This window comes from Grammomys surdaster, unplaced genomic scaffold (genome assembly GCF_004785775.1).
Source record: "Grammomys surdaster isolate TR1022 unplaced genomic scaffold, NIH_TR_1.0 64, whole genome shotgun sequence".
Taxonomy (NCBI): domain Eukaryota; kingdom Metazoa; phylum Chordata; class Mammalia; order Rodentia; family Muridae; genus Grammomys; species Grammomys surdaster.
The window spans coordinates 15,090,151-15,105,240 of record NW_021604566.1 but is presented as its reverse complement, the minus strand read 5'-3'; positions in this window follow the sequence as shown (position 1 = coordinate 15,105,240).

Genomic DNA, 15,090 nt, shown 5'->3' with positions numbered 1-15,090 from the left:
TCATGGTGCCTGTTCACAGCAGTAAAACCCTAAGACATCCCACTCACTGCCCATATTTATCTTTTCTTTTTGACACATATGACTGTGGCCTCTGTCTGCTATGAGGCAAGGTGAGAATAGTGACAGAGTGAAATCATCTAGATACTGAAATGTACTGAGGATGAAATTTTATGGTAAATCTTGTTCCTTCTGCTTCACTTCAGTTGGCTGTCTGCCACATTTAGTTGCACATATAGCATAATTTTAATTTTTGGAAGGTTGTTCATCTTTGAAATGGAATCTGATTAAATGTTAGAACTACTAGCTACTGCCTTTCCCACCCTTGTGTGGCAGAGGTATCATCCACAGGAAGTAAAGTAGAATTTTCCTGGTATTGTTTAGAAAGACTGATTTGATCCCTGCTCAACAACTTTCACTTGTAATACCAAAGAATAGAACAGATAAAAATGATAATGTAAAGAAAGGATTCCATTCATTTCAAATAATTCTCAGTATTTGTGATGGTGTACCTTGACAGCCAACTTGAAGTGATTGGAGTCACCTAGGGAACACACCTCTGGGAGTGTCTTATAAGGATATTTACAGAGAGGTCTATTGAAATAGAAGACCTACCCAGACTGTATAAGGTATCATCTCATGGGCTGACATCACAATCCAACTAAAAAGGAGAAAGTAAGCATAGCCTCAGCATTCATCTCTGCCACCTGGTTATGACTATAGACACAATGTGACCAGCCAATTCCTGCCCCTGCTGCCACAGCTAGAGCCCCTCTCAGTGCCATGCCTATTCACGCCTGTTCTACTATGATGGACCACAGCCTCCAGTTGTGAGGCACATAGTTTGCCTTTGTCAAGCAATTTGTCTCAGGGATAAGAAAATGTCCAGTATAGCATTAAGGCATGATAAAAAATTTTGTCGCATAAATGTGAGTTTTAAAAAGTCTCAGATTCCCAATCCCAGAACACCCAGAGGAGGCTGGACTCCAAGAAGCTCTAACAAGCCCAGGATCATAGGATGCTGAAGGAGTATGGTGGCTGCCAGAGTGATGGGTGAGACATGCTGATGCTGAAACAAAGAATGATGCTGACCTGTGAGCTTGCTGAGTGCCCTGACAATAGTGATTGGGAAGCTGTATTGGACATATGTTCCTGACCTGCCTTTGCTTGTCTATATCCCAGATGGGACAAGCTGCCTTGCCTCAAGTTTTTAGACCTTGTGGAACAGAGAATCAAAAAGAGAAGTTATAATGGTTCTTGTATTTTTCTTAAATGTGACCAGTTATTTGGACTCAATCATGGACTGGTCTAGAAATCAATTCAGTATTGGAAATAATAGTCTTCATTTGGAAGGCTGGTCCTGGACATTTTCATAGACATATTTGGAAGTTAGCTGCAGTTCTCTATGATGTTTTGTTAGCAAGAAATAAAGTTGGGACAGGATCTGGATTTCAAACAAGTGTTAGTACCTGTGTTAAGGCTCTTTTAATTGTCAAGTTAAAATTACTTTCATTTCTTCTACAGTATTTAATGTAAGTTGCATTGATTGTACACTTTCTAACTGTGTTAGTGTGTTGAAACCTGGGATGTCTGTTACAGAGGTCTATCAAGCAACTTTTGTTTTATTGCTGAGTATTACAGAACCTTGGAATTCTGAAAAAAACTTGCAAGTACTGGAAGAAGTGAATCAGGTTTTAAGCAGAAGCAAGAGGGTAGTGGACTTAATTATTGCTGGTATAACATTTTTAATTACATTAATTGCTAGCACCACTGCTTCTGCAATTGCTTTGATAAAATAAATTAAAAGAGCTACTTTTGTTAATCATATAGCAAAAAAAATGCTACTAATGTGTTGAGTATAGAAGAGGATTTAAATAGGCGTTTGGAACAACAGATTAATTCTCTTTATCCTACTTAAATTGTTGGAAGGAGGTTCAGAATTTTAGAGTAAGGAGCCATCTCAAGTGCCATACCAAATACCATTGGATTCATGTTAGTTGTAAAATTTACAATGATAGTCATTATAATTAGGAAAAAGTTTAAGGACACTTGCAGTGTATTTGGCATAATTTTAACACCTCTCTGGATGTTTTAACTTTGCATAGTGAGCTTATGAATTTAAAGAATGCTGCTCCGCTGAGCGTTGATATGGCAGATGCTGCTGGTAAAATTACCCAGGGTCTGAGGTCAGTATTTCTATTTTGGTCAAGCTTCAAGAATAGCATATATAGCTTGACCATGGTAGCCCTTTTCGACCTAGGAATACTTTCATTTCTGCCCATTGTGTTAAAGCTTATTTTTAACTGTAGGAAGCCGCTACTGCCGGCTGCGAGACCAATCACCATTACAAGATGGTGCTGACATCCGCTATCCATCCCGATAAACAAGCTGTTGCGCATGTGTGGGAAGTGAGCACGCTCCAAGTCACAGCCCATCCCGGGGCGTTTGGTGGGCAACAAGTAAGCAGCCAATCAGAAATGAACACGCCACTCCAAGGGTATATAAACAGTGCCTTTTCAGGGCCCGTTGTCTTCCTCCTTTCATTAACAATAAAGGTTTGCTGCGGAAGGATCCTGGTGTCCGCGTGCGTCTTGCTGGCGAGACAATTACACGCGGGTCACATTTAACAACATCATTATGTTGGCAGCCAAAGTACATGCTTTGAAACTGAAAATGGACCCCTAGACAGAGTTATTAATTTAACAGGCTGGCAAGCCAAGGATGGGTAAGATTCTGCACAGAGCCTTACCAACCTAAGACATAAGTGCATGGCTTTGGATGATGTATATTCCACGACGGGTAAGGAAGACATTCTGGTCAGAACGACCTAAGACACGCTCAGTCTTGTTTATGAAATAAAAAAAGGAGGAGAGGCAGAGAACTTTTGGGAAGTTCTTGGCAAGAATCTTACATGGGCCAAGGACAAGGAAATGGGCTTTAGGCAGGAATCTGACATTAGGCAAGAACAAAGAAGTAAGTTCAGGCAAGAATCTAAATCTAAGGCTAGATCAAAGAAGTAGTTTCAATATTAGGCTAGAACAAAGAAGTAATTTCAGGCAGGAATCTAAATCTTAGGCTAGAACAAAGAAGTAGGCTTCAGACATGAAAATGACTTTGTGCTAGAACAGGGAAGTTGGCTCAGATACTTTGATCATCCTGATAAGCCCTTGGAAATAATGATCAAGGAAGTGATCATGGAACTTTGTTTATTGCCTTGCTTGTTCTTTGACTATTTGTGTTTATTGTCTTGCTTGTTCCTTGACTATTTGCATCTATTATATTGCTAGTTACTCAACCTAGAACTGGCCTTAATACTTGCATGTAATTAAAATGGTATAAAAGCAAAATGAGGGGGGGATGGGATAGGGGGCTTCTCCGGAGGGGGGAGAAATGGGGAAAGGGGATGACATCGGAAATGTAAATAAACACAATATCCAATAAAAAGAAGAAAAGTTCTGAGACCTCATTCACTTTTATTTGTCATTTAAATAAGAAGGGTAAAGAACTCTGTTCATTGAAGTGAGTGATGGTTTTAATAATATTCATACTTCTGCTTACACCTTGCAATTTTAGGGAGTGAAGAATGGTTTTATTTTGGTCATGTCCCTCTGACAGTAAGCATACTGTATATAAAAGAGAAAAAAGAAAAGAAGAGAAAGAAAAAAAACAACAACCCCAGAATACTATGTGCTACTTCCATTAGAGTCAGTTAATAACTTATCTTTGAATCACCTTTTGCTCAAGCCACAGTGCAAGTCAGTATTCCTGTTCCTCAAAAGAAATAAAAATAAAAATTAAACTAGAATTACTATTTGCTCCAGCTACCTCATTCTTTTTAGTTCATGTCCTGCTCCATTGGACAGCACTTATATATGACAGAGGCATCAGCACACCCATGCTTACTGAAGTACCCCTCACAAAAGGGAACTTCTGTGAAATCAGCATAGTGGTCTGTCAACCAATGAACATTAGCAAAAAGTATGCTACATACAAAAGAGTTTATATTCGGCCATAAAGAAGAATGAAATTATTACATTTGATGAAATAGAGATGGAAATGAAGATTTTAACTGAAATAAGCCAGACCTGAAAAAAAGCAAATATCATCCTTTTTCTCATCTGTGAATGTGAGTGTATATAGATTCTATAAAGATGTGTGCATTTATATTATATTAATTATATTATATGTATATATGTGTGTGTGTGTGTGTGTGTATGACATATGTGTGTGTGTTTGTGACATGGAAGCAGAAGAGGCTAGAAAAAAGAAGTAGACTAGAAGGAGGAAGAGGGAGAAATGGGGAAAGCAGAGGAAGGGGAGATATGAGGATGTGAATATAATAAAAATATCTTATACTTTAAAGAAACTGTATTAATAAAGTTGATCACTACTATGAATGGAAGAATAAAAGTTGTAAAGATTTCTCCTTTATACCTTTTTATTCTTTGTAGATAATATCACAAGATTCTGATAAGCTATTTAGAACTCACCTAAGTACACAAATCCACCTGCTGGTTCACCTTGCCTTGCAGAAGACAGAACATCTTCTCTTGTAGATCTTAGAGCTGTAGTATGCCCTCTCAGACAGTGCCCACTCATAGGAGATATAGATGCCATTTGGGGCCTTTGCAGGCTCAGTCCACTGGGTAAGATTACTAAATACTTCAGGAGACCCTTTGATAGAAACTATGATGGAAAGTGTGTGTGTGTGTGTCTGTGTGCACGCGTGTGCGTGTATGTGTGTGTGTTTATATATTCTTTATATTCTTTGAAGTTAAGACACATTTTTTTTCTTTTTTTTTCTTTTTTTTTTCATAGATGATCCCTTTAAGAGGTTTAACACAGTGCCTGGCACAGAATAGGAATCATAGGACTCAATAGAATATGTTATTTATTTGTGCAATTTTAGAAGACTACAATGTATAGCTGGTTTACAATCAGAAATGTGTCTGAATTGGGCAGATTGGAGCTAAGCATTCATTCAGTAGGTGCTAAAGCCAACCCACTATTTTTCAGTACTGATATCAACTGAGAGTTTAACAGTGACCCAAACTGAACACAAACATTTAAAATTTAGACAGACAAGTGAACATTCACTATGCAATTACGTAAATATAAATTTATATAAATGCAATCCAAATGTCCAAATAGAAAAGGGCAAACTAAACTATTCCATTTTGATTTAAAATCCAGTAACTATTAAAATTATTACAAAGAATTGCTTTATGGGTATAATAACATTGTATGTTCAAAACTGTGAGATACTAAAGACTAGAGTACAATTCTAATTTCATAAGAACAAATACATGTTTATGCATAGGAAAGTTGGTTACATATCACATTAAGTAGAGGTTATTGCTGGTGATAGGATTATGAAGCATAAAGACAAGTGATTTGTAGGAGAACCAGGAGGCAACTAGATTTGTTTTTTCAATGTTTGCATTTATAATTGAGCAATTTGCATGCTTTAGATGAGAAAGTAACATTTTAACATCTATTCTTTCTTTTCCCTTGAGTCATTGCCTGTGGAAGATGGGTTGAGGAATACGGTTAAGGTCCCCAAGGACTCTTCTGTTTAAATGGGACATGTATTGTTTTGATGAAGGTCTTCATAATGGGACTCTAAAAGTCTTTAAGTGTCTGAAAATATTACCCTTTTTCTGCTGTTAGTCTTATTTTTGTCCATCGATTTTAAAGATTAAAAGCTTGTGTCTAAAGAGAAAAGTTCCAGAAATGCTTCCAGGGATAATAATGAGCACTTGATTTCCAAGTGAAATTTGGAAATCCTGCACATTTGATTAAACTCTTTTGTCACTATCAAAGCCTGCAGTTTCATTTTCCATCTTCTGTTACTCCCACTCAGTTCTAATCCTACTGGACTTTGGTACCACCCTCATGAGCTCATTTAACTTTAATTACTGCCATCTCCAATTACATCAATGCTAAGAATTAAGGCTTCAACAGAGGAATTGTAGGGGGGCATGACCAATCAGAACATTGGTCCATAAGAATAAGACCTCCTCAGTCTTTCTCTCTTCTCAGTGCTCACTCCCATCCCAATGTAGTGTGTGAGAGCAGCTTATTGAAAGTGGTAATCTAAGAGATAATGGTTTGTTCTTGCAGTGTAGACTACCTGCCTCGTATATTTTGATCAAGAATGATGTAAAGAAGAATGTCCCTTTCTTTTAAATAAATGTTTGGGCATCTCAAATCAGCCTTCTCAGTGGCAGCTGAAAGATTAGCAGCTTATGTTGCAAAAAAAGAGCCAGGTCCTAGCTGAATTCGTGTGCTCAGTAGTTTCAAGATGAGTTTCCACTTCCTAGTCTCTAGCCCACCATACCTTTGGATTATTTTGTTTACATACTTTTGTAAATATTTTTATTAACATATCTGTATTTATACATTGTCATAATTGATGGCAGTGTATTTATTGTACCCTGGTGCTTTATATTCCTACTGGACTTTAAGCTGTGGCTTATATAGTTAGAAATCCAGCTGCAGTGAGAAGACCCTCTGAAAACGTAAACAGTTTTCACAGTAGGCCAGGTCTAGAGGCTGACTGCCACTAATAAAGAGATTCTACTGCCAAATGATCCCACTTTAATGGTAATGAGTTTTTGTTTTCCCACTACTATGCTTTGACATAATCCAATACCCAGTAAACTTGACTAGCCAACTTTTGTTGCAGAAGGCAGCTGGAAAGGAATTTACCATAGTAGATATTGAACAGAGGGACTGCCGTGGTTTAGGACTAACTAGGGGAAACTATAACAGTAGTCAGAACTCCAAGGTGAGAAGATACCTTCCAAGAGTTCCTGTTTTTCTATGAAATTGGTAGGTTCTGTGGTTATAGAACTCCGGTTCAGTTACAGCATCTTCTCATATTCTTATTTGACCTGATTCAGAAGCAAAAACACTGTGACAATTATTATGCCTATATAAAATGTATGGATTCCAACCAATCTACAAACAAGTTGATCAAAAGCAAATCTTTTGGGTAGTATATATATTTTATTTTTAAATTACTATATAATAGTGATTTTTAAGAAGATGAATAATGTGTCTTCTTGTAGTTCAGTTTCTACCAACATCAAGGTAATTTCAAAATTATGAATATAAATGATCCTATAATGACTGAATGTGCCTCACTCTGGTGGACTGTACTCAGTGGCTGACCACAATTGAGTGACTATAATTCACTCTACTAAACGTTATTCATCTATTAGAATCCTAATCTCTTCCTTTGTTCTTAGAATACCTGTAAGACCAGCATAATTAAACACTACCTTGGCTTGGTAGCTTTGATGCAAGGTTTTTGAATATGTAGGATTTGCCTCAGTTCATTTGTATTTGATTCAGGGTCCCAAAATGTCAGACTTTCATTAGTCATGAAAGGTCAACCTGAGACAGGAACTCTAAGCTTGTTTTTCACAGCATTGAAATTTAATGATGCAGACTATCATGGTGTATACGAATGAAAACCAAGCTTTATTAATAGAGGAATTACAGAAAATTGAAGCATGAGAAAAGGTGAAGAATTAAGGAAAACTGAGAAAAGCTCTCAAAAGTGAAGAGGGTGTCCAAGAGAGGAAAAACCGCTGAGTTCCTTTGAGTGGGAGTTTTTTACAGGGGTGTGATAGAAACTGAACAACAGCTGAAATAATCTACATTGAGAGTTGTTAATTCTCTGGGTTATCATAGAGCAATATGCATGTCCTCCTGGCCCAATCAGGAAGATGATCATGTGCTTTCCCTGTGATGCCAACTCAGTAAGGATAGTTGAAGCTCGCCTCTGTCTATCTTTGACTTCTGATTTGTAGTCAACCTTGACTATCTTCTAACTTTGTCACTTGGCCAGAATTACTACCCTCCAACTTTGCAATTTTCTACTTATACTAAATAGTAATTGGTTAGTTATACTAAACTCCCTTTGTTCTTGTATTTACATGAACACCTTGTAGTTCTATCAGAATAAAGACTGTCGCAACCACAATATGTCTTTCTTGGTTACCTATTATTCAGCTCCTTCCTTATAAGGTGGTCTGGAGTGTTGTCCTGGGAAGAATCTTATCATAGAGGTTATTTTTTCTTACAATTTAGTCTGTTGCAAGAATATAAGAAAGGACAATAGTACCATAACTTGAGGGGATATATAAATAACCACACACAGAATGCTAATAGAAATATAAACAAATTCTCAAGTAAAAACAAAGAGCATATTATTAACCAAAGAAGAAAATAGTATACTTGTTATTAAGTAACAAAGATTTGGATCATTTATATTTGTGTTTCAATGCTTTGAAGATCATAGAAGTTTTGATCAATCCAGTTGAATATTTAGCTATGAAGATTTATAAGATAAAAAATTTCAGAAGTGAATTAATACCACTTCATTGTTTATAACAGTTTGTGAGTAGAGATGAATTGGTTGAAGGAATAATTTTTAGGCCCAAAGAACATTAAAAATTATTTAAAATTCCCATGTTCCTATTGAAACCTAATGTAAAAGCAACCTAAAGGCTCCAGGATTTATTTTGGTTCACAGTTCAGAATCACAGCCCACTGTGGAAGAGCACAGGAGTGAGGTAGCTGGTCACTTTGTATCCAAAGCTAGATAGAGAGAGATGAAAGACCCCAGCCCAGTGAATGCTATCACCCACATTTAGTATAAAAGTTCTTACACCAATTAATTTACCCAAGATATCTGCATTTTCAGGTATCAGAGAAATAAGGTAAATAAAATAGTGTCTCTTTTCCAAGGGAATTCATAATCCGATGTGTCTATGTTTCTTAAACATCTGTACTTCACAGAAAGTTTCAGGAATCCCTTAAATTTATGCAATTGCTTTTCTCAATGACAAATGAGTAATAAAAATTCTAATTATAAATAAAATATAATCCCAATGATCTAGTAATAGAACATTGCTAAATTATCAATCTGTGTTTGTCTAAGGAATGAAAAAAAATGTCTGGTTTGGCAAAAGTCAGCTTTAAGAAAATTCCATTTTGCTAAGTCATTCTGAGACCAGGGTGAATTTTTGACCAGTGTCACTGCTGGTCACCGATAACTTGGTCCTGAGCCCACTGTGGACACCCTTGGGGCATTCCATTCTGTTACTAGTTCTGTGATTGAGGAGTATAGACACCTACGAGTCCATTATCTTATGTCTTTTGGATCTTTTCTAGCTTGAGATTTTATAAAACGTCAATAAGAACTCCATCGATTATGCCATTCCTTGCCTTGCAAGTACAGATTACACACATGCCACAGTGAAGGATTCCCATCCCACCAATAGACAGCCACACAGTCTCATGCTGAGCATTTGATGCAAGGAAAATATAAACTTGTACTGTGTGAGACATGGAGACTTAGGCTGGTTTGGTCCATACAGTATAACCTTAGCTCCAACTGCACAGCAGGGAACTCCACCTCTACTCCTACCAGTTTCCCCAAACAGCAAAGCAGCTTCCTGAATACCCAGTTCTTTTATTAGGAGAAATTGCCACGCTGCTGCTGCTGTGCTGCTGCTGCTACCACACGGTGGAACTTTCTTTCAGAACAGAAAGACAACATTCTAGGGCAAATACATATAGTACTGAGACAATGAATTCCTTCTGTGATTTCTAAAGACCATGCATATTCACTGCCAGAACTCCAGATGACAGATAAGAAACAAAACCAAACATCTACATGTTCACAAATAAAATCTGAATGCTTAGTCTCTGACTGAACATCTAGCTGACTGCTAAAATTCCTAAATTTCATCAGCTATTTGGCATCATTCACAAATAAGCCGGTATTAAGGATTGAATCTGGGCACAGGTATCTTTCCTTAGTGAAGCAAGAGAGAGACTTAAAGTAGCAGCAGAATAGATGTTTTGTTAATGTGTCATAGCCAGAGAAGCAGATTCCATAGCGCCCAGACACCCTTTTAAAAGCTACTGTAGTCCTTGGACTACGGTTAAGGGCACCAGAGTTTTGGTCCATGATACCATGTCTACTGCTGTTGTTCTTGTTCAGGTCTTATTTAGACAGCGTGGTGATGAGACATAATGGCTGTAGCTTTTCTGACATTTGTAGAAGACACAATATCATTAAAGAACAGGCGAAATAGTCTTCCCCAGGGAAGATTACCCATCCCTACCCTCCAGTTGTTTAAGTGATCAGCACTGAAATAATAAAGAACTCAGTGGGCTAATTTACATATTTATGAATGTGTGTGTATGTGTTAAAGAAAAAGATGGCATGAATCTGAGAGAGCAAAGACGATGGTAACATGGGAAGGTTTAGAGGGAGGAAAGGGAAGGAGAAAATGATATAATTTCAAAAATATTTATCAAAAAGCAATTGTTAAGGCTGGAGAGTTGACATAGCAGTTAAGAGCATGTGTTGCTGCTCTTTTAGTGGGTCTGAGTTTGATGGTAGCTCACAACCATCTGTGACTGCAGTTATAGGGGATCTGACACATTCTCCTGACCTCCATGGGCACAGACATGCATGAGGTGTACATATACACAAAATATTCATACAAATAAAATAATAAAATTAAAACTTAAAATCAACTGTTAGTAGCAAGACACCTTCATTTTTATAATAAAAATATTCTCACAAAATGAAAATGTGACGAGGGAGATCACATTATTTATGGGACTGAGAATAACATCTCAAGTCCAAAAGTATGCGATTTCAAACTGACCTTTCCACTCCCTACCACACTGTCTCTTAGCCTGTTTGCTTGTTTGTTTCTTTACTTATTTATTTAGCCTCTTCCAAATCACAGGAAAGTGCTTCCTCTGAAGCTCTGATCATGAAATAAATACAATGAGTATGGAATTTCCCTATGCAGGGACAATTAGCCATCACAGAGGGAAAACACTAAAGGTCTCCATGCCCAGGACACCCTCCTGGATGGAGTTGACATCTATCCTGACAGAAGGGTCGAGAGATTTCCTGATAAAACTTAGCTCCAGGGTGAAGCACCTACGTCCCCTAGATGCCTCCCCTCCCTCACACCATCTGGGACACCTCAGCTACACCCTATAAACCACTGTCTCAGTTTTCCAGCATACATTAGTTAATTGTTCACTATCTGGCCCACCTGATACATTAGGATTCCACTCTATGCATGTAATGAAATTACTTGTTTTTCTCCTGACTGTTGTCAATTCATTGCAGTGAGCCTTCAGAGAGTGAAGGAGATTTACTCAGTACCTCTCTTACATACTGTAACACTGGAAAAGAGAAGAGTGTTCAGGTGTTTAGGTGAGATAGGACCATGGTGAAGTAGGAAGTAGGTAATCAGAGCCACACTGAAGAGGGCAAGGGCAATTTCCCAGAGTGAGGAAGAGCTCTTCTTTGAAGTAACAGAGAGACTTCCCAAGCTCTTTTCTTCTACTTGCAAATAAAAATGTATTTCTGCTTCTTAAAGTGGAAATTGTAATTAAAAATATACAAGAGGATTCCAAATTTCCTGACACTTACACTACTACCATAAAGCTAATGTATGATCAAAGAGTCTTGATTCATTCCATGAATATTAAAATGATCAATATTACTTCGGGGAGAAAGTTCTGATTTTCATCTTTTCTACTTGGCCTACTTTTCATATCCAATAATTTTCACTGCTTCCAAATAATGACTGCTTTTGTTTTATTTTGAGATGGCATCTCATATAGCCCAGGCAGGCCTCAAATTCATTATGCAGCCAAAAACAATTTTGAACTTTGGGTGTCCCTGCCTAGACTGCCTGAGTGCTGGGGTTACAGGCATGCATGACTGTATTCCACTTAGGTAGTGTAGGGGATCCAAAGGAGGGCTTTGTGCATGTCAGGTACTAGACCAACTGAGATAGATCCTCAGCCCAATTCCTGCTTTTTGATGTTCTTTACATTGATAAACTTAGGGGTAGGTGCTGGACCTACTTCTCTCTGAAGCTGGGGTACCATGCTGCTTCCTGTAGGTCTGTGTCTTCCTGAAGTCATCTACCTTTGTTCTGGGAAATGTTATGGCTTCTTTGTTGTTGGCCTCTCAGTGGGAACACAAAAGACTTCAAGGTCATACACAGTCTCCTTTGGAATCAAGTAGAAGAAGTCCAATTTCTTGCTAAAGTCAGTGGTTTCTGATATGAAAGGTCAGTAGGGCTGCATCCTTTTATGCAGCTTTGGAGTTCATGGAGAGAATTGGGCCAAGGCTGATAGGGGTGTCGGGTAGGAATGGGCTCACAGTTCAGCTCGAAGATTTTTATCTCATGGAAGCACAGGGAGTTTCAAATCTCTACATACCCATCAACTACTAAACAGCTAACTGAAGCATAAAACATCATCTTGGCTCCTTTTGTTTCTATTGTGGTTTAGAAAGAATATTTAATAGACATGTACAAAGGGATGGATGGATGGATGGATGGATGGATGGATGGATGGATGGATGGATGAGATATCATTTTAGCTTCTTGACTATAATCACAGTCCCTTCCTTCAAGTCACTGACAGTGAAGATTTGGAATAATAGCTTCGCATTGTATTTCGTCTTGTCATTTGTCCCATCTCAGGAAGGTTAACCATCAAAACTCCTGAAAGCTCCTCCTCCCTTCCCTTACTCCTGTGTTTATTGCTGGCCCTGGGTTTTTTTGTTTGTTTTTTGTTTGTTTGTTTGTTTTTGTTTTAGAGCAAACCACAGTGCAAATGACTAAGGTAAGTTGGTAATGAACATTATTCATTACTTTTGTTTGATGTAATAGTCAGTATAGTTATAACATTTACCTTAGTCATGAGATATGAGCATCTCATCATTTCTCACTCCGAACTTCAGAGGTGCCATCACCTGTGCTGGGAGATGCATTCCCTGTGAACACTGGGAGTCCCTCCCTGACTTAATGAGTGTGTCCAAACCACAATATGCAGTTACTCTAACCATGTCTTACATGGGTACATACATTTTGTAGCTTGAAACGAAATAGTATAGCCCCTTGGCCAAGCAGATTAGCTTGCCACTTGCTGAAAAAACAGCAGATTTCCCAAGCTGTTCTATAGATCCAAAAATGTCCTGCCCCTGACCCAGTGTCTCATGTTGTTTTCTTCTAGGCATCCAGGAGGTTGTGACAGATTAATTCTTTAGTTTTTGAGTACAAGAAAATCAAATACAAACTTGACAGCCTATACAAGCAAGGTGCTTTTACATAAATGCTTCCTAGCGCCCTTCAACCTTTTCCCAACTAGGTCTTAAGTGCATTTAGATCAAGAGTCCAAGTTGTTTACAAGTCATGATGATGGGATCAGTTTATACCATGGTAAGGTGAAAATTTATTACCAAGGGAAGGAAATCACATGAGAACTTGAAAATCCAATTCAGACACCATTAACTTTCTCCCTTATTCATCCCAACTTCCAAAATAAATAATATTATGTTGAAGAGAAGTTTTTCTGCAGAAACTAGATGTAATGAATTAGCTTATAATAAAGAGATGTTTAGAAATGTGAAGAGATTTTTGATCCACCCATCTGTCCCTATCCTGTGACAAAGATCTTCGGACAGAGCAACCATTTGCAGGAATGAAGCAAAGCTCACTTAGGAGGAAAATAAACAGCTCCAACTTCATTATGCCATGTGAACACAGGAGCAGATCCCTTTCTCTTTTAACACTTACTAAGAACTAAGTGGCCACTTTCTTGGAACTGAAAACAATCCTGTAGATTTTAAAAGAGCTAAGCAATAACAAGACTTGTATGAATAATTACTTTGTGAGGGAAAAATCACAATCATTTCTCTACCAACTAAATATACGAAGAATTTCTTTCTCTTTGAAACAAACATGCTTATAATGGTAAATGATGGCTGTACAAATATGCATTGATTGTACATCTCGGACTTGTCCAAGGAGCCATGACCACCCAGCACTGGGAACATCATCAATCAAGGGCGCCTTGGCTCTGACATCCCTTTGCACCATATTGGAGTATATCTGTGTTTTCTGTGCTGTAAAAGGTAGTACAATATGACAGAGACCCAGGATGGGGCTCTTCTGATGGATGTCTTTGGGTGGCTCCTCAGCAATCTGTGGAGCTTTCCTTTAAGTGCACCTGCAGGAAGGTAGGATGCTTCCATTCACTTACTTTCCTTCTCTGTGTTCTTCATGTGAGGGAAAATCAGCACTGTGATTCAATACCTTAGCTAGCTTCTACCAGCCCGTCCCTGTTTCCTCTTACTGGCATGAACCTTAGTAAATGGTCAGCTTAAAGGTAAGTCCTATTTTTCTTTTTTGCCTGTTTTTTTTTTTTTTTTTTTTTGCAAGACCTTGACTAGTTCAATCAATTTAAGATTAGCAATGTGCTACAGAAGTTAGGGATGAGCATAAGCTCTCTGAAGTTATAAATCTTAAGCTAATTCATAAAATCCATGATTTAATATAACTGAGAGTACCACAGTAGTAGAATTTCATAGTAGAATCTAAACTGTGCAGTAAATGTTTCAGCAGTTTTTCATTTTTTATTCTAATTCCAGTGACATTTTTCAGGATGATTTTGTTAGTACAGCTTTGGTCCTGCTGTCAGTTTGCCCCTTGGCTGACAGGGATCATTAGCCACAAGGCTCTTCCCTGTCCTTCCTTCCTTTTCTCCACTCTTGTCTTATTCATTCTTCAAGTCTGGTTTCTTCAGCATCTTAGCAGAGATGACTTTGCAGGGTCTCTTTGAAGAAAGAGTTCCTCTTTCTGCCTCCCTGGCTTCAGTGAAATTGTATTCATAAGTGAGATTCCTATCATATTTGGTAAATTAGCATTAAATATTTGTGAAGTGGTGTGTGTGTGTGTGTGTGTGTGTGTCTGTGTGATGGTCTACATAGACTCATATATTTGTATACTTGCTCCCTAATTGGTGGAACTGTTTTGAAGGAAAGTTGAAGGAGGTGTATCATAATGGTTTAATGGTTTCAAACAATTCATACCATTCTCAGTGTGACTCTCAAGATGTGAACCCTCTACTGTTCCTGCCACATTTTCTCCACCATCACGGATTCTGAACAGCAAAAGAAAAGTAATTAAACCTCTCTCTCTCTCTCTCTCTCTCTCTCTCTCTCTCTCTCTCTCTCTCTCTCTCTCT